The sequence below is a fragment of the Kogia breviceps genome, chromosome 4 (genome assembly GCF_026419965.1).
Source record: "Kogia breviceps isolate mKogBre1 chromosome 4, mKogBre1 haplotype 1, whole genome shotgun sequence".
NCBI classification, from domain to species: Eukaryota; Metazoa; Chordata; class Mammalia; order Artiodactyla; family Physeteridae; genus Kogia; species Kogia breviceps.
This window is the reverse complement of record NC_081313.1, coordinates 159,138,180-159,162,597: the sequence shown is the minus strand read 5'-3', so window position 1 is coordinate 159,162,597 and position 24,418 is coordinate 159,138,180. Positions and strand designations below refer to the sequence as shown.

The 24,418-nt window shown below is 36.1% G+C and overlaps 1 long non-coding RNA gene across 2 annotated transcripts in view; it reads left to right on the top strand.

The window, feature by feature from the left end:
- The window catches only part of LOC136794186 (uncharacterized), a 199,240-nt gene extending 179,810 nt beyond the window's left edge, over window positions 1–19,430 (top strand). For both annotated transcript variants that reach the window (XR_010840573.1, XR_010840572.1), the window contains 3 exons: window positions 11,723–11,810; window positions 14,424–14,450; window positions 19,397–19,430. This is a non-coding gene — a long non-coding RNA (uncharacterized lncRNA). The remainder of the gene's footprint in view (window positions 1–11,722; window positions 11,811–14,423; window positions 14,451–19,396) is intronic.
- The last annotated feature ends 4,988 nt before the right edge of the window (window positions 19,431–24,418 follow it).

Here is a 24,418-nt window from a genome sequence, read left to right as displayed (position 1 = left end):
GTGAAACACAGAATTTCATTTAGGTGGTTGCTGAGATTTCTTTCTGCTCTGAAATTCAGATTTTGCAGTCTGTGAAGCATTATCATAGTATAAAGTTTACTCTTGCTTGCCAGGAACTGCTGACATTTTCCTTACACCTTTGAGATTTTGAAAGTTTAATAAGTTTGAAATTCATGGTCACGTGATGCGATTTTGAGGTAACTTATTTAAGCACAGATTTTTCACATTTCTAAGTATATTTTAGTCGGGCAAATTTGTCATTTTTAAACATTTCTCTATCTGTTGCTTATATTTTTAGTCCCAGGAGACAACTCTCAAGTTATTTAAAGGAAAAGATTTTCACAGATAATTGCTAAATTTGCAAGTTTATTGGATGCATATCAGCCTCAGACCGAAGAAAACTAATTAGGATCTAAGTTGGAAAAATAGCTATGTCTGCTCAATATCTGATTATTTTGAAGTTCAAAGCTTCAAAGTACTTTTATTTAAACTGAACTGTTTTTGTGTTTTTCTCCATTTTAGTTTAAAAATTGATAGGCTGGAAAACCTAACTGTTTTAACCAACTCCCATTGAAGTGATTAATTCGAGGTATAGATTATTCTCATCCAAATTAAATTAATATAGTAGAAGAAATAGATCACTTTTTGTTGATTACTTTTAATGGGTTCCAGTTTAATAAGCAAACATTACTTTAATGAGGTTTCTGGGTTTATTATGGTAGGAGGCTGTTCACTCCAGTTCCAGTATTAACTTGTCACCTTAGGGCATAGCTGCTTTATATTAGTACCTTTTCTTGTCTTTTAGGAATGGACTAGAAGTTTACTGTTATCAATTGTGTCACTTCTTATCCTGGGTAGAGGATGCATGGGGTACTGCTTAGAGAACTATTTGAGTCTCTGTATATGCTCAGTGAGTAAGTGGATTTTGATAGAAAAACCTTTGTCTATCCCAAGAGAGGGGAGAGAATGAGAGTGTACTGGGGAAGCAATGGCTATAAGAAATAACAGGTAGCAGTCATTTGCTGTCAGTGGTGTTATCACTGAGAGAAGCATGGCCCTGGAGATAGAGGAAATTCGGCTCTAGAATCCTGAATCACCAGCTGCACATATTTTGTAGGACAAGACACCTCATCTCTCTGCATCTCAGCCTCCTCATGTAAGAAATAAAGGTTTGACCCTGGTGATTTTGCCAGCTCTGAGTGTCCATGATCCTCTTTTGTTCAATTGATTTGACAATTGACCACTGTCCATTCAGTCTTTGTAAGTTCATTTCAAGCCTATCTTTTTGAAAGTTTTGGTTAGAAAAATAAGAACAAGCCTTCCTAGGAATCGAGAGAGAGTCATTTAGGGAGACAGTCTTATTCTTTAATAATACCAATTCTATCCACTTCAGGTTTGTCCTGCAACTCTTTACTCGAGTCCTTTATTTTATTCAGAAGTCCTACTTCTTGGAATTTGCTAAAAAGTTGCTCTGTTATTGTAGTGTTCTTACATATTGAGAAAAATGTCCATCTTTCCCGTGTATAAGTTTTTAAGGTACTTAACCACGTAATACTTGGAGGTACATATTCATAGGATGCTATTTTTCTTTTTAGAAACTCATAAATGTAAAAATATTCACTTTGATACATACATTCTTTAAATTCTTTTTATTTCTTATGATAGATATTTATATTTAATAAACTTTTACATTTTATAGTAGTTTTTGACTTACACAAAAGTTGTGAAGATAGTACAGAGAGTTCCCATAATACTTCATATTTGGTTTCCCCTATTATTAATATATACATTAGTATGATACATTTAGCCCAACTGATGGACCAGCATTGATACATTCTTACCAACTAAAGTCCAGATTTTACTCAGATTTCTTTAGTTTTTGTCATCTAATGTCTTTTTTCTGTTCCAGGATCCCATCCAAAATACTACATTACATTTACATGTCATGTTTCCTTAGGCTCCTCTTGTTTGTGATAGCTTCTTAGACTTCCCTTGTATTTGATGACCTTGATAGTTTGAGGAGTACTGTTCATGTATTTTGCAGAATATTCTCCAGGTGAGATTGAGATTTCTGTATTTTCCCTCTGTTTATTTATTCAATCAGTTATTTAGATTAGTATGGATTTATGAGTATTTTATACTTTGGGTTATAATCTAATACAACTTTATTATTTGTTGCTCAAATTGTTCCAGCTTTGGCCTTTGGGAGCTCTTGCAGTTGGTTTCTGTACCATTTTGGCATACCCTTACAAATTTTGGCTTATTTTAAAAATTACTCTGTACAAGATATTCCATGCCCATCTTGAATAATTACTTCCCAAGTCCTAGAATCAGACATTTCTCCAGGTAGCTTTGGTTTCTTTTATTGAGCATGGTATTAGAAATCAAAATTTGGGCTTTTGGTGTATTAGCTGCTACTGGCATGTTGTTTCTCTTAGCCCTCACAGCTGACAGAACAAGGAAGTATATGTAAGTATATAAACCTGTGCATATACACATATCTGTAAGTATTTCTATACATTTCCATCTATATATATATATATATTTAAAAATTAATTATTATTAATTTTTTTTGCGGTACGCAGGCCTCTCACTGCCGTGGCCTCTCCCGTTGTGGAGCACAGGCTCCGGACGCGCAGGCTCAGCGGCCATGACTCATGGGCCCAGCCGCTCCGCGGTATGTGGGATCTTCCCGGACCGGGGCACGAACCCGTGTCCCCTGCATCGGCAGGCGGACTCTCAACCACTGCGCCACCAGTGAAGCCCTCCATCTATATTTATATTAAGCTAAACATGAGTTTATACTGATGTCTCCCATCTAATCCATTACCACAGGGATCATTCTAGTTTTGTCCCCTTGCTTGTCTATAATTTCCTCTCAAATAGTGAAAAACCTGCTTCCACCATCCACCATCCATTTACTTCATTGTTCAGTTCCAATATACATATACAGTTGTTTAGAATTGTTAATCTAAGCCCCTGTGGAAAAAGTTATCAACTAGAGTACTGCTTACGTAAAAAATATTTTTTGCCTTTTCTTTTGCTGAAGCCTGCATTTTATATTTGAATACTTTTTTAAAAATTGAGGTATTATAATTAACGTATAACGTTATATTAGTTGCAGGTATAAAGCATAATGATTTGATACTTGTGTATATGGCAGAATGGTCACCACAGTAAGTCTAGTTAATATCCATCACCATCACCCCATACATAGTTCCAATTGGTTTTCTTGTGATCAAGATTTTTAAGATCTACTCTCAGCAACTTTCAAATATGCAACACAGTATTATTAACTATAATTCTCATACTGTACATTACATCTCCATGACATTTATTTTGACCCCCTTTGCCCATTTAACTATCTCCTACCCCCCACTTCTGGCAAGTATCTATGAACTAGTTTTTGTTTGTTCATTTGTTGTTTTTTAAAATTTCACATATTAAATAAGATCACATGGTATTTGTCTTTCTCTATCTGACTTATTTAACTTAGCGCAATGCCCTTAAGTTCCATCCATGTTGTTGCAAATGGTAGATTTCATTTTTCCTGGCTGAATAGTATTCCATTGTGTGTGTAGTATAATATATGTATATACATGTAAATATGTGTATATATACATATATGTATATATACACATATGTATATATGTGTGTATATATATATAATAATCATGTCATCTTTATCCATTCATTCATTGATGGACACAGGTTATTTTCATATCTTGGCTATTGTAAAAAATGCTGCAGTAAACATGAGGGTGCATATATTTTTTTGAATTAGTGCTTTTGTTTTCTTCAGTTAAATACCCAGTAGTGGGATTTCTGGATCATATGGTATTTCTATTTTTAATTTTTTCAAGAACCCCCATACTGTTTTCCATAGTGGCTGCACCAATTTACATTCCCACCAGCAGTGCACAAGGGCTCCTTTTTCTCTACATCCTTGCCAACAGTTGCTATTTCTTGTCTTTTTGATAATGGTCATTTTATCAGGTGTGAGGTAGTATCTCATTGTGGTTTTGTTTCGCACTTCCCTGTTGATTAACGATGTTGAGCAACTTTTCATGTACCTGTTGGCTATTTGTATATCTTCTTTGGAAATATGTCTATTCAAGTCCTCTGCCCATTTTAAAATCAGATTTTTTTTTGCTATTGAGTTATATGAGTTCCTTATATATTTTGGATATTAACCCTTTATCAAATATATGGTTTGCATACATGTGCTCCATTCCATAGGTTGCCTTTTCATTCTGTTGATTTTTTCTTTTGCTGCGCAGAAGCTGTTTAATTTGATATAATCCCACTTGGTGATTTTGCTTTTGTTGCTTGTGCTTTTAGTTTCACATCCAAAAATATCATTGCCAAGACCTATGGCAAGGAGCATTTCGCTATATTTTCTACCAGGAATTTTACCAGTTCAGACCTTACATTTAAGTCTTTAATGCATTGCATTTTTGTGAATGGTATAATATAGGGGTCCAGTTTCATTCTCTTGCATGTGACTATCCATTTTTTTTTCAACATCATTTATTGAAGAGACTATTCTTTCCCCATCGAGTATTCTTGCCTCCCTTGTCAAAATTATATGAGCACATGTGCAAGGGTTTAAATCTACACCCTTGATTCTATTCCATTGGTCTATGTGTCTATTTTTATGCCAGTATCATACTGTTTTGATTACTATAGCTTTATAATATAGCTTGAAATCAGGATGTATCATGCCTCTAGCTTTGTTTTTTCTCAAGATTGCTTTGTTGTACAGGGTCTTTTGTGGTTACATACAACTTTATAGTTGTTTTATCCATATCTATGAAAAATGCTTTAGGAAACTTGTTAGGGATTGCACTGAATCTGTAGATTGCTTTGGGTAGTATGGACATTTTAACAATATTAGTTCTGACCTATGAAAACAGTATCTCTCTCCATTTATTTGTGGCTTCTTTAATTTCTTCATGAATGTATTATAGTTTTCAGTGTATAGATCTTTCACTAACTTGGTTAATTTATTTCTAAGTATTTTTCATTGTTTTTGACTTTGTTGTAAATGGGATTGTTTTCTTTATCTTTTTTCATATAGTTCATTGTTAGTATATACCAATGCAATTGATTTTTAAACATCTTTATTGGAGTATAACTGTTTTACAATGGTGTGTTAGTTTCTGCTTTATAACAAAGTGAATCAGTTATACGTATACACATGTTCCCATATCTCTTCCCTCTTGCGTCTCCCTCCCACCCTCCCTATCCCACCCCTCTAGGTGTTCACAAAGCACCGAGCTGATCTCCCTGTGCTATGCAGCTGCTTCCCACTAGCTATCTATTTTACATTTGGTAGTGTATATATGTCCATGCCACTCTCTCACTTCGTCACAGCTTACCCCTCCCCCTCCCCATACCCTCAAGTCCATGCTCTAGTAGATCTGTGTTTTATTCCCATCCTACCACTAATCTCTTCATGACATTTTTTTTTCTTAGATTCCATATATATGTGTTAGCATACGGTATTTGTTTTTCTCCTTCTGACTTACTTCACTCTGTATGACAGACTCCAGGTCTATCCACCTCATTACAAATAACTCAGTTTCATTTCTTTTTATGGCTGAGTAATACTCCATTGTATATATGTGCCACATCTTCTTTATCCATTCATCTGCTGATGGACACTTCGGTTGCTTCCATGTCCTGGCTATTGTAAATAGAGCTGCAGTGAACATTGTGGTACATGACTTTTTTTGAATTATGGTTTTCTCAGGGTATATGCCCAGTAGTGGGATTGTGGTGTCGTATGGTAATTCTAGTTGTAGTTTTTTAAGGAACCTCCATACTGTTCTCCATAGTGGCTCTATCAGTTTACATTCCCACCAGCAGTGCAAGAGTGTTCCCTTTTCTCCACACCCTCTCCAGCATTTATTGTTTCTAGAGTTTTTGATGATGGCCATTCTGACCAGTGTGAGATGATATCTCATTGTAGTTTTGATTTGCATTTCTCTAATGATTAATGATGTTGAGCATTCTTTCATGTGTTTGTTGGCAATCTGTATATCTTCTTTGGAGAAATGTCTATTTAGTTCTTCTGCCCATTTTTGGATTGGGTTGTTTGTTTTTTTGTTATTGAGCTGCCTGAGTTGCTTATAAATTTTGGAGATTAATCCTTTGTCAGTTGCTTCATTTGCAAATATTTTCTCCCATTCTGAAGGCTGTCTTTTGGTCTTGTTCATGGTTTCCTTTGCTGTGCAAAAGCTTTTAAGTTTCATTAGATCCCATTTGTTTATTTTTGTTTTTATTTCCATTTCTCTAGGAGGTGGGTCAAAAAGGATCTTGCTGTGATTGCAATGATTTTTGTATGTTGATTTTCTATCCTGAAACTTTACTGAATTTGTTTATCAGGTCTAACAGTTTTTTTGGTAGTTTCTTTAGCATTTTCTATATACAAGATCATGTCGTTAGCAAACTAAGACAATTTATTTCTTCCTCTCCAGTTTGGATGCCTTTTGCATTTTATTCTTTTTCTTGACTAATTGCTCTGGCTAGGACTTTCTGTATTATGTTGAATAGGAGTAGTGAGAGTAGACACCCTTGTCTTGCTCCTGATATTAGAGCAAAAGCTTTCAACCTTTCCCTGTTGAGTATGATGTTAGCTGTGGGCTTATCATATAATGATCTTTATTATGTTGAGGTACATTCCTTCCATACCTAATTTGCTGAGAGTTTTTATCATGAAATGATGTTGAATTTTGTCAGATGATTTCTCCGCATTCATTGAGATCGTCATATGATGTTAATCTTTCATTTTATTAATGTGGTGTATCACATTTATTGATTTTTGTATGTTGAGCCACCCTTTCATCTCAGGAATAAATCCCACTTGATCATGGTGTAAAATTCTTTTATTTATTTTATTTTAATAAATTTATTTATTTATTTATTTATTTATTTTTGGCTGCATTGGGTCTTCATTGCTGCACGCAGGCTTTTCTCTAGTTGTGGAGAGTGGGGGCTACTCTTTGTTGCAGTGTGTGGGCTTCTCATATAGGTGGCTTCTCTTCTTGTGGAACATGGGCTCTAGGTGCATGGGCTTTGGTAGTTGTGGCACGTGGTCTCAGTAGTTGTGGCTCACAGGCTCTAGAGCGCAGGCTCAGTAGTTTTGGTGCATGGACTTAGTTGCTCTGTGTCATGTGGGATCTTCCTGGGCCAGGGCTCGAACCTGTGTTCCCTGCATTGGCAGGCAGATTCTTAACCAATGTGCCACCATGGAAGTCCTAAAATTCTTTTAATGTGATGTTGAATTTGGTTACCTAGTATTTTTTTGAGAATTTTTGCATCTATGTTCATTAGGGATATTAGCCTGTAGTTTTCTTTTCTTGTAGTATCCATATCTGTCTTTGGTGTAAAGTAATGCTAGCCTAAGAAACTGAGGTTGGAAATGTTGCCTCCTCTTCAATTTTTTGGAAGAGTTTGAGAATGATTGGCATTCATTCTTATTTAAATGTTTGGTAGAACTTATCTGGGAAACTATCTGGTCCTGGGATATTCCTTGTTGGGAGGTTTTTGATTACTGCTTCAGTCTCTTTACTGGTTACTGATCTGTCAGATTTTCTATTTCTTCATGGTTCAGGGTTAGTAGGTTGTTTGTTACTCAAAATGTAATTAATTTCTTCTAGGTTGTCCAATTTGTTGGCATATAATCATTCATAGTAGTCTCTTATGATCCTTTGTGTTTTAACAGTTGTACTGTTACCTTTTTCATTTATAATTTTATTTGTTTGAGTACTCATTTTTTTCTTGGTGAGACTAGCTAAAGGTTTGTCAAATTTGTTTATTTTTTCAAAGAATCAGCTCTTAGTTTCATTGATCATTTCTGTGTTTTTCATTCTCTATTTCATTTATTTTTGTTCTGATTTTTTTTATGTCTTCCCTTCTAACTTTAAGCTTAGTTTATTATTCTTTATCTAGTTTCTTAAGGTGTAAAGTTAGGTTGTTTGAGATCTTTCTTTTTTCTTAATGTAGGCATTTATTGCTATAAACATCCCTCTTAGCACTGCTTTTGCTGCATCCCATAAGTTTTAGTATATTTTTTCATTTTTGTCCATTTCAAGGTATTTTTTGATTCCCATTTTGATTTCTTGTGATCCATTGGTTGTTCAGTGGCATCTTGTTTAATTTCCACATTTTAATAAATTTTCCCATTTTTCCCCTGTTATTGATTTCTAGTTTCATTCCATTGTGGTCAGAAAATATATATGGTGTAATTTCAATCTTTTTAAATTTTTTGATATTTGTTTTGTTACCTAACATATGACCTATCCTGGATAATATGCCATGTGTGTTTGAGAAAACTGTATTCTGCTGCTGTTGGATGGGATGTCTGTATATATTTGTCGGGTCTGTTTTGTCTAAAGTATAGTTCAAATTTAATATTTCCTTATTGATTTTCTGTCTGGATTAATCTATCCATTTTTGAAGTGGGATATTGAAGTAACCTACTATTATGATTACATTATTGTCTATTAATCCTTCAGATCTGTTAATATTTGCTTAATATATTTAAATGCTCTGATGTTGGATGCATATATACTTACAATTGTTATATTATCTTAATGAATTGACCCCTTATCATTATATAATGACCTTCTTTGTCTCTTGTTACCATTTTTTACTTGAAGTATATTAATTTTGTCTGCTATAAGTATAGCTACCCCTGCTCTCTTTTGGTATCCATTTGTGTGGGATAACATTTTCCATCCCTTCACTTTGAACTTATATGTGTCCTTGAAGCTGAAGTAAGTCTCTCGTGGGCAGCATATGGTTGGGTCTTATTTTGTCTCCATTCAGCCACTGTGCCTTCTGATTGAAGTATTTAATCCATTTACATTTAAAGTAATTATTGATAGGTAGGTACTTGCTGTTGCCATCTCATTAATTGTTTTCTTGCTGTTCTGTAATTCCTATATTCCTTTGTTCCTCTCTTGCTGTCTTCCTTTGTAAATTAATTATTTTCCATGGCAGTATATTTTGATGTCTTTCTCTATCTTGCATGTATTTACTAGAGGTTTTTGCTTTGTGGTTACCCTGAGGCTTACCTCACATATCTTATAGTTATAACAGTCTGTTTTAAGCTGATAACAGCTAAACTTCAATTGCATGTGAAAACTCTACTGTTTCATTTCCCCTCTACATTTTATATTTTTGATGTTATACTTTACATCTTTTTATATTGTGCATCCATTAATAAGTTTTTGTAACTATAACTATTTTCATTACTTTTGTTCTTAAACCTTTATATTAGCGTTAAGTGGTTAATATACCACCATATTACAGTATTAGTGTATTCTGAATTTGATTATATATTGCCTTCACTAGTGTGTTATTTATTTTCATAAGTTTTCATGTTACTAGTTGGTATCCTTTCATTTCACCCTCAAGAATTGCTTTCAGTGTTTCTTGAAAGGTAGGTCTTACGAAATTCTTTATCTCATCTTCATTTCTGAAGGATAACTTTGCTGGGTATTCTTGGGATGGCAGTTTTTTTTCTTTCACCACTTTGAATATATCTTCCCATTCTTTCTTGGTCTGTAATGTCTCTGCTGAGAAATCTGCTAATAACCTTATGGAGGTTTCCTTGTATGAAAGAAATTTAATTTTTCTTGCTGCTTTTTAAACTCTCTTTTTGACTTTGATTTTAGGCAGTTTTCTTATGCTGTGTCTTGGAGAAGATTATTTTGAATTGAAGTTTTAGCATGACCCATATGCTCCATGAACTTGAATATCCAAATCTCTCCCCAGGTTTGGCAAGCTTTCAGCCATTATTTCTTTCTTATCCTTTTCTTTCTTCTCATTTCCCCCTCCCTGCCTGAGATAAAAATGCAATAGTATTTTGGTAAGTCTGTAACTTTTTATATTTTAAATGTACCTTATAGGATGTCACTTCCTGTATCACATTATGATTATTTTTGTTTACATATCTGTATTATTTCCTGCTGGGCTATAAGCTGTTTCTGAACTGGAAATAAATTGTCATCTCTCTAGTGCCTGATGTGATGTTTGTGTTATACGTAGTGCTAATTAAATGTTTGAATTGGGCTTCCCTGGTGGTGCAGTGGTTGAAAGTCCGCCTGCCGATGCAGGGGACACGGATTCGTGCCCCGGTCCGGGAAGATCCCACATGCTGTGGAGCGGCTGGGCCCGTGAGCCATGGCTGCGGAGCCTGTGCTCCGCAACGGGAGAGGCCACAACAGTGAGAGGCCCGCGTACCAAATAAATAAATAAATGAATAAATAAATAAATGTTTGAATCAATGAATCTTTGAGTTTTATGTGAGCAGAGCAATGCTGTCATAGTGAACCAGGCTTACAGAGTTGGGTTGCCTTCAAACAGAAAGTTAAACTGCCTTTTGGGTGTTTACATGCAACATTCAACCTGATACATAGTGGTGTGATGTCCAAGGGTAGGGTCTCTGGAATCAGAATGTCTAGCAGTGAATCTTGGCTCTACCACTTACAAGTTGTGACCTTGGGAAGGTTATTTAACTTCTTTATCCCTCAGTTTCCCTATCTGTAAAATGTGGGTAATAATAAAATCAAGCTCATAGCGTTCCTGTGGGTTGAATGAGAACATACTTGTAAAAGGACATGGACTATACATATACTGCTTTAAAAAGGTCAGCATTATTACCACTGAATAATTTTAATATAATTTTATTCTTAATTGGTATATTTAAAATATTCCTTCTCCTTTTCCTTTCCTTCTACTAGAATATTTTTAACCTTAGTTCTCAGCCTTAATTTCTATAGATTTGATTATATTTCTCCTAATATTTGTGTGTGTATGTCTTTTTCCTCAGCAGTGAGCAGAATCATTGTTTCTCAGAGAGCACACTCTTAGCTTGGATCCTGGCTCGAGAAGGAATTATTTTGGCATTATCTTCCATTGCCCTGAATTTGCCATCTGTTGGCAACATCATTGAAATGATCCAAGTCTTCTGTAATCTGGCAGTATTTAATTAATTATTTTTTTTTTTCTTTAATGCCAGCTTAAGTTCTGTCTCTCAGATGGGGAATTTGGCTAATATTAGAAGTAAGCCTGACTATTTGGCGTTTATATAGAACATCTATAGTTTGCAATTTGGAAAGACAGCTATTTTACTTTTAAAAATCCTATTAAATATGAGAGGAAAGAATAACTTAAAAAGAAAAGAATGGCAGAATGTTGTTTTAATTTTGGTTTATGCTATTATTTGTATTAACTCAGAACTATCCAAAGAATGGCCCATCTTTGTAATTTCTACATTGGGTATGGCAGTGATCTTTGAACACTGAGACATTTTAAAGATAATCTGTGCCTTAGAAACTTTATCATGCAGACCATCTAGTTTCAGATTCTAAGCCAATTTCCCCATAGGTCTTCCAATTGCTCGATGTTCTTTTACAGCTGTCATTCTCAAGAGCTATTCAACAGGCTGAGTTTGCATCCCCAGAATCACTGTTCCTCGGGATCTTCCATGTCACATGAGGAATGTCTTTACCACTGCCACATCCTTCTTTCTTTTGCACATTTGTATTTATCTTTCATGTGGATCTATTCCAAAGCCTCCCGTAAATCTTAGTAGAGTGCCTCTTAGCCTCTGAATTCTCTTTATCGTCATGGAAGCATATTCTTGAAAGGATTCCAGGAGGGCAGTTATAATGAGTGATCCTTTCATTTTTCTCATTCTTTCTTTCAGACCTGCCAGAGAAACTGCTTATTTCACAGAAGGATGGTGCTGGCTGAAAGATGCTTTCTTGAAATGGAGGGATTACTGCCTTACACAGGTTCCCCTGAAGATGTATTTTATTTGCATTTTAATTCTTAGAGCTAAAAGGCACGAGCATGAACTATTGAGGATATTAACTCTGAAACTTAATCTGCATTGTTTCTGTTTGCATTCTGTATAGTGTGTTACATAGGAATTTGTCAACAAAGATATATACTCCTGGCTATAAATTAGGTTTGACTATTCATTTGATAAAAGCTACACCTATCCTTTTGATAATAAATAAATAAATACATAATAGATTGATAATGTCTAGTGTTGGTGAAAGTATGGGAAAGCAGTTACAGTCATTCTTACATATTGCAGAATAGTGGTGATTGCTGCAACATTTTGGGAAGGTAATCTGGCAGCATGTAGCAATATTTTAAAATCCTTTTTTTCTTTTATGAATTCATTTAATGAAAACCTGTTGAGCACAGACTATGGAGCAGCAACCATTCTAGTTACTGGGGATATGGCAGTGGCAAAATAAAGTCCTAACCTCATGGATCATGCTTTTGTTTGGAGTGGGAATAGAGACAGAAAATAAACAAACAACTAAATACACAGTATGTCAGATGGAGACAAATTCTCTGGACAAAATAAAGTAGGGTAAGGGGGAATAAGAATACCTGCTTCTTTTGGGGGAGGCATGTCATTTATTTTATATAAAGTGGTCATGAAAGGCCCCACTGAGAAAGTGACAGTAGAGTAGAAATTTGAAGGAAGTGAGAGAAATAAGGATATCTGGAGACCTGAGCAACAGAGTTCCTAGTAGGGGCAACAGTGAATATAAGAAATTCAGGCGCTTCCCTGGTGGCGCAGTGGTTGAGAATCCGCCTGCCGATGCAGGGGACGCGGGTTCGTGTCCCAGTCCGGGAGGATCCCACATGCCGCGGAGCGGCTGGGCCCGTGAGCCATGGCCGCTGAGCCTGTGCATCCGGAGCCTGTGCTCCGCAACGGGAGAGGCCACAACTGTGAGAGGCCCGCGTACCGCAAAAAAAAAAAAAAAAAAAAAAAAAAATTCAAAGGTGGAGGCTTCTTATTGGCTCAATGGACTAGTGCTGAGGCCAGTGTGTCTTTTGTAAACATTGATAATGGCATTTGATTATTCAAATTTCTGAAATGTTTATGTTTTCAAATCTATCAGCCTCTTTCTTTACAGTTTTGAACTTTGAAAATATGTTTAGAATGACCTTCCATGTGCTCACAATTATGAAAAAAATACAGTTGGCCCTCTGTATCTGCAGGTTCTGTATCCGTGGATTCGACCAACTGTGGATTAAAAATATATTTTAAAAAAATTCCAGAAAGTTCCAAAAGCAAAACTTGAGTTTGCACCATGTCTGCAGCTATTTACATAGCATTTACATTTTATTTACAACTATTTACATAGCATTTACATTGAAATAGGTATTATAAGTAATTTAGAGATGATTTAAAGTATATGGGAGATGTGCGTAGGTTATGTATGAAAATGCTATGCCATTTTATATGCGGGACTTGAACACCGTCCAATTTTGGTATCTGCGGGGGATCCTGGAACCAATCCCCCATGCACACTGAAGGATGACTGTAGTTTTTTCTTTTAAACTCTACTGATAAGTGTGTTCACACTTAGAACTTTTTGAAACTGGATGTTAACTATGAAAATGATCATGCAGTGATTGTACATCACTACAGTATGTATCCTAAAATCATCTATGTTTATGTTGACAGATTCTTTGCTTGATTGACCAAACTTTAGTTAGTCTCCTGAACCTTCTCCTGGACTCACCTGTATACATCCTTGTAAAATCCAGTTTTAGCAAGAACTCTGCCAATTCAGTTTAGCAAGAGTCCCCCATCCTCAATATCTGATCACCCTCTATATCTGATCAGGTTCTTCATCCTTCATCATCCCCCAGATGATGCCTGATTACCCTGGCCTATCTTCAGCAAAGGACCCTGTTAGGTCAGTTTAGGTGAAATTCTCCTTATCCCTGATGTTCCCCTTAGTAATTTTCCATCCACTACCCTCCCTCCCCTTCCACTCCTTGGTTGTATATTCCCACTTGCCCTGTATTTGCAATTAATCCAGGTTTGGTACTGAGTCACTTTTACCTTATTGCGATAGTCCTGAGTAAAAGTTGTTTTTGCTGCTTTAACTACTGCCCAGCTCTGGTTTTTGTTCGAGAATGTTTAGTCTGCAGTGGAGCATCTGAGTCACTCTAGAGTTTTGTAGGTTTCTTAATATTAGGAAGATCATTAACTATTATAAACTTAGAAATCTTTGTGCAAGTAGGTGACTATGTTTTCCTTTTTGTATTAGTATGAATAAGCATTTAATATGGTTATAATAGCATATAACTCAATGTCTTTTTTTGAGAAAATACTAATCATGAATTATTATGATGAATCAGTGTTGGATGATATTATTTTCTGTGGTTACCTTAAATATATAGTTAAAAATGCCTGTCAATTACAATGCAAAAGATCAAATTTGACTATACTCTACCCAGTGATGAATGGCAAATATGCTGAACACTTAAGTTAACCCAGAATTATTTACTTTCTTCAAGATTCCAGTTATTAAATCTTGCAAATACAACACTAGATTAAACTTTCATTTTTTGTTTCTGGCTTGGTCTAGGTACATATGGAGTCCTCCTTTTGGAATGTAAGTCTTATGTATGACTTGCTTTGAGGAAGAGATGCTCGTTAATATTAAAATTTGTATATGAACAGTTAAATGTTATACTATTGATGGGTTATATATCTTTTATTGTTACTAATTATATTGCCCTTAGAACCTTAGAAAAATCTGTTGATAACTTCCATTTCTAACAGGAATCATGTTATTCATAGGGTCTCAGTTAAAGGGACACTAATATATATATTAGAGGTGCATTCAATGTTGGAATTGTGTGACCTCTGATACCATAATCATTAAAACCCAGGACTTCTTCATAGACTGCCTTAAATGGGATTCTGGGATCCTTCTATGTATACTGGTCTAATTTCCTCAATGACATTAGAAGTTCCTTGAGGGGATTACACATGGGAAAATAGTACAACACGTTTTTAAGTGAAGTAGGGAGGTAAACATTACAATTTTGACCCATAATTTCAGAGTAAAATATGATCATTGTCAGCTGGCAGTCATGTTTTTCCTTTCCGGTCAAATTAGGTGTCCACTGTTTCTCTAACATTTGCAGAAAATTGGTTCAGTAGTCTGTACATGAATTATTCCCCTTTCTGGTATGAATAAACATGCAATGGAAAATATTAATTGAAGCAAGTCTGGGGGCTTCCCTGGTGGCGCAGAGGTTGAGAGTCCGCCTGCCGATGCAGGGGACCCGGGTTCGTGCCCCGGTCCGGGAAGATCCCACATGCCGTGGAGCGGCTGGGCGCGTGAGCCATGGCCGCTGAGCCTGTGCTTCCGGAGCCTGTGCTCCGCAAAGGGAGAGGCCACAACAGTGAGAGGCCCGCGTACCACCAAAAAAAAAAAAAAAGCAAGTCTGGTTATTCAAACAATGCATTATTTAGGAAAGATCTCTAATATTTAATGCTAATTTTCTTTCTTGTATGTCAACAATCTCCATGATTTTTTGTTATTTAAATTAATAAGTGATTAATCAAAAGCACAAATAGATATAGGAATCGTAAGATCTAATATCCTCATTCATAAAAACACTTTAGTAGTGGTCCCTAAAAGATATCAAATACTTATTGTTTTACAAAGCCTGGTGGTAACATTCTCTGTGTTGCCTAAGGGTAGCAATTCTTCAACTGAATGTTTTTACTGTGATGTTTTTTATTTCTTGTTGTGGTGTACATTAAAGTTAATATAACTTGTGTTCTTAAAGCGATTCCTTCAAAAGGAAATGTCATGAGCTAGAAGTTCATCTTCAGACCCAATGGCCAAGGACAGCTCTTTAAAGGGATTTTAATGAATTATCAATTTCATTCTGATACACTACAGTGCCTATAAATACCTACACATTTTCTGGGAATGCATGCATGAAAATATACACACGTTGTCCTTTGTTAGAATGCAAAGCATTGATGTCTGTCTTTAAAAACTATTTTCAGTTTCATTTGGAGATGGCCAAGTTTTAATTAAATAAAATTGTTAGGAATAATGAATAAAGATGGAAAAATGAGATAAAAATTCATCAACCTGGCAGACCTTGCTGATTTGGCATTAAAGAAGTTGTATTTAAGATCTAATTTTAACAACATTCTTCAATAGTGTGACACAGTAAAGGAATATTATTCACGGACTACTTCTAATTTGCTAAATAATGCATTTCTAATTGCTAAAATAATAGTCATTGAAGGGACTTCACTGGTGGCGCACTGGTTAAGAATCCGCCTGCCTATGCAGGGGATACGGGTTTGATCCCTGGTCCGGGAAGATCCCACATGCCGCAAAGCAACTAAGCCCGTGCGCCACAACTACTGAGCCTGAGCTCTAAAGCCCGCAAGCCACAACTACTAAAACCCACGTGCCACAACTACTGAAGACCGTGTGCCACAACTACTGAAGCCTGCGTACCCAGAACCCATGCCCCGCAACAAGAGAAGCCCCTGCAATGAGAAGCCCTCACACCGCAATGAAGAGTAGCCCCTGGTCACCGCAACGTGGCAACAAAGACCCAATGGAGCCAAAAAAAAAAAAAAAAAAGTCATTAAATTGTTAAATTGCATTGTATTACTGAAGTACAACATATATTTAAAATATAGCTTTTTAACTGAATACTTAAAATTTTTGACTCACAGTAATTGTGGTGGTTTAAAAATGTGTCCCCCAGGGCTTCCCTGGTGGCGCAGTGGTTGAGAGTCCGCCTGCCAATGCAGGGGACACAGGTTCGTGCCCCAGTCCGGGAAGATCCCACATGCCGCAGAGCGGCTGGGCCCGTGACCCATGGCCGCTGAGCCTGCATGTCCGGAGCCTGTGCTCCGCAACGGGAGAGACCACAGCAGTGAGAAGCCCGCGTACCAACAACAACAAAAAAAGTGTCCCCCAAACCTTTGACATGCCGGTCTATAAAGGTGGAGCCTAATTTCCCTCCTCTTGACCATGGGCTGTACTTGGTGACTTTCCTCTAATGAATCAAATGTGGTGGAAGTCATGGTGTGTCACTTTCAAGGGTGGTTGTAAAATATACTGAAGCTTCTGTCTTTCTTTTAAATCACTTGCTTTGGTGGAAGTTGGCTGTCTTGTGAGGACACTCAAGCAGCCCTAAGGAGAGATCCTTGTAATGAGGAACTGAATCCTTCTGCCAAGAAACAGTACTGACTTGCCAGCTACTTGAATGAACCACCTTGGGAGGAAATCCTCCAGCCCTATTTAAACCTTCAGAAAACTGAGCCGTGGCCAACATCATGGCTGCAACTTCCTGTGACACTCCAAGCCAGGATCACTGGGCTAAGTAGTTCTTACATTTCAATCCATAGAAACTGGGAGGTGATGCATATTTTTTGCTCTTTTAAGCCACTAAGTTTTAAGGTAATCTGTTAGGCTTAACCCTTTAATACTTTGAAATCAGCCTGATAGAGTTTTTGGTTTAACTAGAGTGTCTGTAAAGCTGTATTTCAGGATGCTTTTCTTCCAGTAGTTGTAAATTATGCTCTGGACATTTAGTTTTAGTAGTAACTTTAAAAACCTTTTGAGTCTCTGTACAATAGGTAATTAAAGGCAAGCAAAAGTAGATACTTTAAGATTAAAAAAAAAACCTTTTGGTCATATTTATTCTTGAAACAATGATTTTTCAAAGTCTTAAATGTTAACCTAGATGTAAACTAGATGTTAACCAGGCTTTTATTGACCTGTAAGATTTTGATAAGATTACTTGAAACTTCATTTCATATATAACAGTATGACCACCTCTCCAGGATTTGCATGGTTCCCAAAGGGCTTACTTTCTTAAAATCACTGCTGCCTTTCAGATTCTCCATTAATTAATTCATTCATGCATACATTCATTCCTTCAACCAACAAATATTTATTAAGCACCTACTACATGCTAGATACTATTTAAGGTCCTTGATATGAGTGATGAATAAAGTCATCATCTTCTGATGAATAAGGTCAGTTTGGGGATGGTCTGTCCATTCTGCCTCTGTCTCTGTTTCACACCACATGAACCAAGAAGCAGAGAATTTAGCCTTTCCCCTCACTTTTCACCAAACCATTTATTTAAGGAATTTGTGTCCAGGTTTTCCTGAATTTTTGAGTAGATGGAGAGTTTTACCCTGAAGAAACACATATAACTTAAAATTCATGGTAAGACATGCCTGTTTTTAGAAGTCCTGTAGCTATTTCCAGAAGTTGAGTTTCAGGCTCCCTGGTTGTGTTTCCTCATCCTCTTTGCGCCTCCCTTCTCTCTTCTTTGTTATCACACCTTCCCCACTTTTGATTCTCTGTGTATACAATAGGTAATTAAAGGCAAGCAAAAGAGGATACTTTATCTCTTTTTCTCCAGTGCGGAGAATTTTAAATATTTCTTCTGTTGTGCTTGTTTTTGCCAACCTATCACCACTTTCACTTTTCCCGAACTCACTTTTGTATCGTTGCATTTCCTATACAAAGTTGGTTCCCTCTACAAAAAGAAATCTGGTGCTATCTGTTAAAGAAATAATTTTCACAGTGTTCCAAGTATTTTTTCCCTGAAGCGAAACATTGATGAATAACATCCAACAAACTGGTTGAACTAGTGGTAAAAGTAGTTCAAAGATTATTTGCTGTGCAGCCACATATATACTCTGTAAATCTTTATTTACCAGTGAATTAGGGACATAATGATAATCACATAGCCCCAGAAGGCTATTATTTCCAGATAAATAAAAAAAATTTTTTTCAATCTTTAATTTTTAATTTAAACCCCAAATTGGCTTTTTTCAACCTGTGTTCTGTTGTTTGACACAGCAGTTCCATCCACACTATAGTTAATCTTAACATTAGAATCATTATTCCATTAAAAGTCTAGGCTATAAATCATACATTTTATGTGAGAAAAATACCAGGAAGAATAGTGAGATTGATAAATGTATGTTTTGGGAAAAATCATTATGAAATCTTTGCTCATTTTTCTTCTTGCTTTGGATATGCACAGATTCTTTACCTTTTAGAGGGTTCAATTATGGAATGTCTTTGAAAGCTGTAAAAACACAATGTTTTAACTTTCAAGTTAGGAGTATAGAACACAGGTTTATCATACTACTGTTGTTATCCTTAAACAAACAAAAAAACTTGTAAAGATGTAGATTTTATAATGGATTTGGTTTCCCTATCAAGTGAAGCATATATATGTATATATTGGTATATGTATGGTATATATATATATATATATATATATGTATGATATAGTATGATATGGCATGGTATGGTATGGTATGGTATTGCATTGCTTACCACTTCTGGCAATATTCTGCTATTGATGTTGGCAGAGACAAAATCCGAGAACAATATAATTTTTTTTTAATCTGAAAACCTTGAAAAAAATTTACCTTTGACAAAATACAAGGTCTACTAATTAAGCTATTTCTTTCCCTTCCCTTCTCTTCCTTTCCCATCCCCTTTCTCTGTTTCTTCTTCTCCTTTCTCTTTTCATATTATAGGCTGGAGAACTTGAAAATATATCAAGCCAGATGAATGGCTATGTGAGACCATAGCATGTGTCCAGGCAGATGTAGAGACTATTATCTATTGCCTCCCTCAAACAGGGATCCATCAGTTGTCTTCTCTTAGAAGTACTTAGAGAATGTAAGTCTAGTTTAAAAATTGCTTATGTTTTATCAATCTAAATTTTCTCTCTAAGGATTGAGGTTTGTTTTGTATCTTTTTTCAAAGCTGCTCAAAGAAAACATAAATATGAGTAGAGAAATATGGATTCCAGTTACAATTAACTTTTAAGTTTGATGTTAAGCATGACATTTATGCTATTCAGGAAACATTTTTATTTATCTATCAAATTATATGTTGCATTAGCTGCTCTCTAAGATTTCTTCTAGTTTTTAAGCTGTAAGAGTTTGTGATACTAAGTATCACTTTGTTTTGTGTTAAAGTGTGGCATTATTTAATGTAAAATTATCACTGAGCATAACTGGTGCAGTCCATGGCTATCTGAACACCCCCTGGTAATAAAACTTACCCTTCAATTCTCCAAGCAAACAAAATTTCAAAACCAGTTTAGTGGACATTTGTTGATATTTTCTTTTATAACCCTCTCCTCAATCCCTTTTTAAAACAGTTGCCAATTTCTCTTGTGGGCATCTAGTGGTGAAGCCAAAAACCTAGGTAGACTAAGCCAGTCAGATCAGTTCATTTCATTGATTGTATGCTTTGGTTCTGGGGTTGCCATCCCATTCTCATGTCACCTTAGTTCTATTAGAAGTGAAATTCAGGGTTTTGCTGAGAATTGAGGAGTAAAGATGTTCTCTTTTCCTGCTACATGTTGATAAGGAAGCATGTATACCATGCATTAGCAGGTATCTTGAGATCACAAAATATGCTGGTTTTAGGAATATGTACACATCTTGGCATGCAGAGTGAGATATGGGACACACACACACATACATACACACATTCACATGCACACACAACTTTTGTGATATAGTTGAGCCTAAACTTTTTAGGTATTTCTTTTATTGGTGACCAAGGCCAATGTTTAGCTTTCTAAGTGTGCTAGCTAAAGTAAGTTCAGGGGATTAATCACAATTATATGGGGCGAAGGGAACTACATGATGGAACAAAATTAGGAGAGGTCCTTAAATCACCGTGAAGGATCCTCAGCTGGTTAAATGAATGGTGATATAATGTGAAAAGCATGAGCTTTGGAGGAAGGTGAACTTTACTTTAAATCCTGACTCATTTACTTAGCATAAACATTAGCTAACATTTATTGACCATTTACTGTGTACTGAGTGCTTTTTTTAAATCTCATGTAATCCTTTTAATGATTCTTTTACAGGTACTATTTTTTTTTTTTTTTTTTTTTTTGTGGTACGCGGGCCTCTCACTGTTGTGGCCTCTCCCGTTGCAGAGCGCAGGCTCCGGACGCACAGGCTCAGCGGCCATGGCTCACGGGCCCAGCTGCTCCGCGGCATGTGGGATCTTCCCGGACCGGGGCACGAACCCGTATCCCCTGCATCGGCAGGCGGATTCTCAACCACTGCGCCACCAGGGAAGCCCCCTACAGGTACTATTTTTAATCTATTTTACAAATGAGAAAATTTAGGATTAGAGAAGCTAAGGACATAGTTGTTATGTGGCATAGTTAGGTTTCAAACCCAGGTGTGCACTATCCAGAATCTTCATTATTTTTACTTATCCACAGGTGTATTTTATTTGGCCTATGTATTATATTTTTAAATTGTTTGAGCCAGCGTTTAAAAATTGGAGGACTTCATGTAAAAATCCAGACTTGCATCTTCCCTTGAAAAATGTGTCTATATCCTAGGGGAACTATCAACTAGAGAGTTATTCTGTCTTCTCCATTTAGTCAAGACATGACCTCTACAGTTTGCCATAGTTTCTATCCTTCTATATTGTTGTCCTGACTGCAAAGCTGGGACAATAAGCAGTGACCATTTCTTTCACATTGTTGCCTTTCTTATAATAGAAAAAATGTACCTTCAAAAATGAAGGATGGATCTAGAGGGTGGGGATTTTCAAGGAAAAGGAGACAGTGTTCTCTTTTTTTTCTTTCAGATGTTTTGAGATATAATTGATATATAACATTGACTAAGTTTAAGATGTACATGTTGATTTGATACACTTATACCCTACAAAAGGATTAATACCATAGCATTAGCTAACACCTCCATCGTGTTACATAATTACCCTTTCTTTTTTTGTGGTGAGAATATTTAAAATTATAGTCAATAATACTGTATTGTATACTTGAAAGTTGCTGTACTCTTAATTGTAGAGGCAAAGAAAAATTTTATTGTTTAATATGCAAGTGCCACACCTAATTTATTCATTTGTCTTACCTGCTTGGCTCCTGTGAACATCTGAGTTTGTGAAACTTGCACTAAACAATACTTTTTTTTCTGTGTAATTTGGGAAACTCTTCTTCAAGCCTTCTTTTCCTCATTTTAAGAATGCAGATTTTATGACAGGATTAAATGAGATAACCTATTTAAACAGCTTAATACTGGTTCTGGTAGTTGCTCAGAAAAAGAAGCCTTAGCTTCTCTAATCATTCTTTTCCATGTATGAATGTGGCCTACATCACTGTAATACAGTTGTTAACACAGTAATTTTTTTAACATCTTTATTGGAGTATAGTTGCTTTACAATGGTGTGTTAGTTTCTGCTTTATAACAAAGTGAATCAGTTATATGTATACACACGTTCCCATATCTCCTCCCTCTTGCGTCTCCCTCCCACCATCCCTATCCCACCCCTCTAGGTGGTCACAAAGCAACGAGCTGATCTCCCTGTGCTATGCGGCTGCTTCCCACTAGCTATCTATTTTACGTTTGGTAGTGTATATATGTCCATGCCACTCTCTCACTTTGTCACAGCTTACCCTCCCCCCTCCCCATATCCTCAAGTCCATTCTCTAGTAGAAAAACAAATACTGTATGCTAACACATATATATGGAATCTAAGAAAAAAAAAAAAAAGGTCATGAAGAACCTAGGGGCAAGACGGGAATAAAAACACAGTATTTTATTTTTTTTACCTTAATGGCTTTGCTGTCTATATCATTTGCAAACTATTATCTACTTGGTCTTTTACTTTGTGGACCTGTGGATAGTGCCTTTTGAATTTGAGGGCTGTAAAGGGAAAATGAATTAGTGCCATGTGGATGAGATTTCAGTGGGCTGAAGCTTCCCATGGTATGAGAGAAATCAAGTAGTGGTGTCTGTTTCCTCAAACTGCCATCCAGGAGAGAAGGTTTATGACAGAAAGAGGCCAAATTGCACATCTAGAATAAAATAGGTACTGAGTGTCAAGAAAAAGAGGCACTTTAATTGGTGATGGTACTGTCAAATTTCCCAGAAGCTGTCACCATGGGAGTGACCCCTTCAGAGGAATGTTAGGTCAAATGAGGGAAGAAAAATATATCCTTCTCAGTGCCTTGCCCTTTTGGAGCCATTCAGTATGTCAGGTAAAATAAGAGTTTCATGATAGGAAAAGTCAGTTCCAATATCTATCTGCCTTTAACTTTGGAGAAAAATAAATATTACTTATAGCTATCAACATATCCTGGAATTTAGCCCATCATTGAAAGGATTGAATTATAAGCATTTAAAGCAATAAAAAGTAATACTGTTTAATTTAACCCTTTTACTGTACAGTGACTTCTCTGAATTTTTCCAGCTGGTTAACTAGATACTGGAAACCAAGTCTTTTAACTTTCAGGGTAGTGGTCTTTTCACTGTACTATGCCTTTGATTGTGGTTCTTTCGTGAGCTGATGCTTAAAGGACACTGTTAACATTCAAAAAAATATAGTGAGAGTGGATGTCTATCCATGATCCTCTCAGCCCCCTTAACTTATTGACGTCTGCTTCCTTTTGGGGAGCAGGTAATTGCTCTCTCCATCCACATGGATCAGAGGGAGCTGCTATATTTGTACAAGATGACCCTTGCTCTCTAACCACAACCAATTTGTTGAATGGTAGGTATATAAATCAAAGCAGTCAAATCAATCCTTTCCTTGAAAATTTGGAATTGGGACTGAAAAAATAAGATTGAGCTCCTTTTGATTGGCTGAATATGTAACATATAAATTCAGTAGCTTGTGGCTGCTCTATTAACTAAAAAACAGAAAGCTAACTGAAATGAAGAAGACATTAAATTAATTGCAGAGAGAAGCAGCAATGAGAGAGGGAGAAGAAGGATTCCTTGTGTCCCCTATTTCCAGTCTTGTGCTCCATGAGATATCACTGTAATCTCCTAATGGAGTCTGTCTTCTATTTAAAGTAGTTCAAGGGGGTTCTCTCTAAAAATCTTTCATTTTTTTAATAATCAGAGTCCAAAATTCTCATTTGATATTTTGTATCTTTATATTTGGGGTTTTCTTAATGGCAAGTTGCATCTTGTTTCTTTTTATCAGTGGACGGTATATCATAGTATCTACCACTTACAAAGCACTTTCTGTGTGCCAGGCACCATCGTAGGCACATTATAAACATTATCCCTAAGTCTTAGCCTGCAAATAAGGAAATAATATTGATATTTTAGAAGCGCCATTTAGAATGATTAAGTAACTTGCCCAAGATTCCTCATCTCATAAGTAACAGAGCAAACTTTATACCTATTTCTTCATTTATTCCTTGAAAACATCTCATTAAATGCCTACTATCTTCCAAGTATTCCAAAGGCATTGAAGATGCATAAATGAGCCAGACAGACAAGGTCTTAGCTCTCATGGTTCTACATTTTAATGGAAGATGCATGCAATAAACAGACAAATAAGTATAAATATAAAGCAGTGGTAAAGGATATAGTGAATACAATATGAGATGGGGTAAAAATGAGAGATTGGGGACTATTTTACATTAAAATTGTCACAAAAGTACCCTTTGAAAAAAGTCCTAAATGGAGAAAACAGTAAGCCAAGAAAAGACCTGCCGGAGATGCTTTCCAGGTAGAAGCAACAGCAGGTGCAAAAAAACTCTTGCT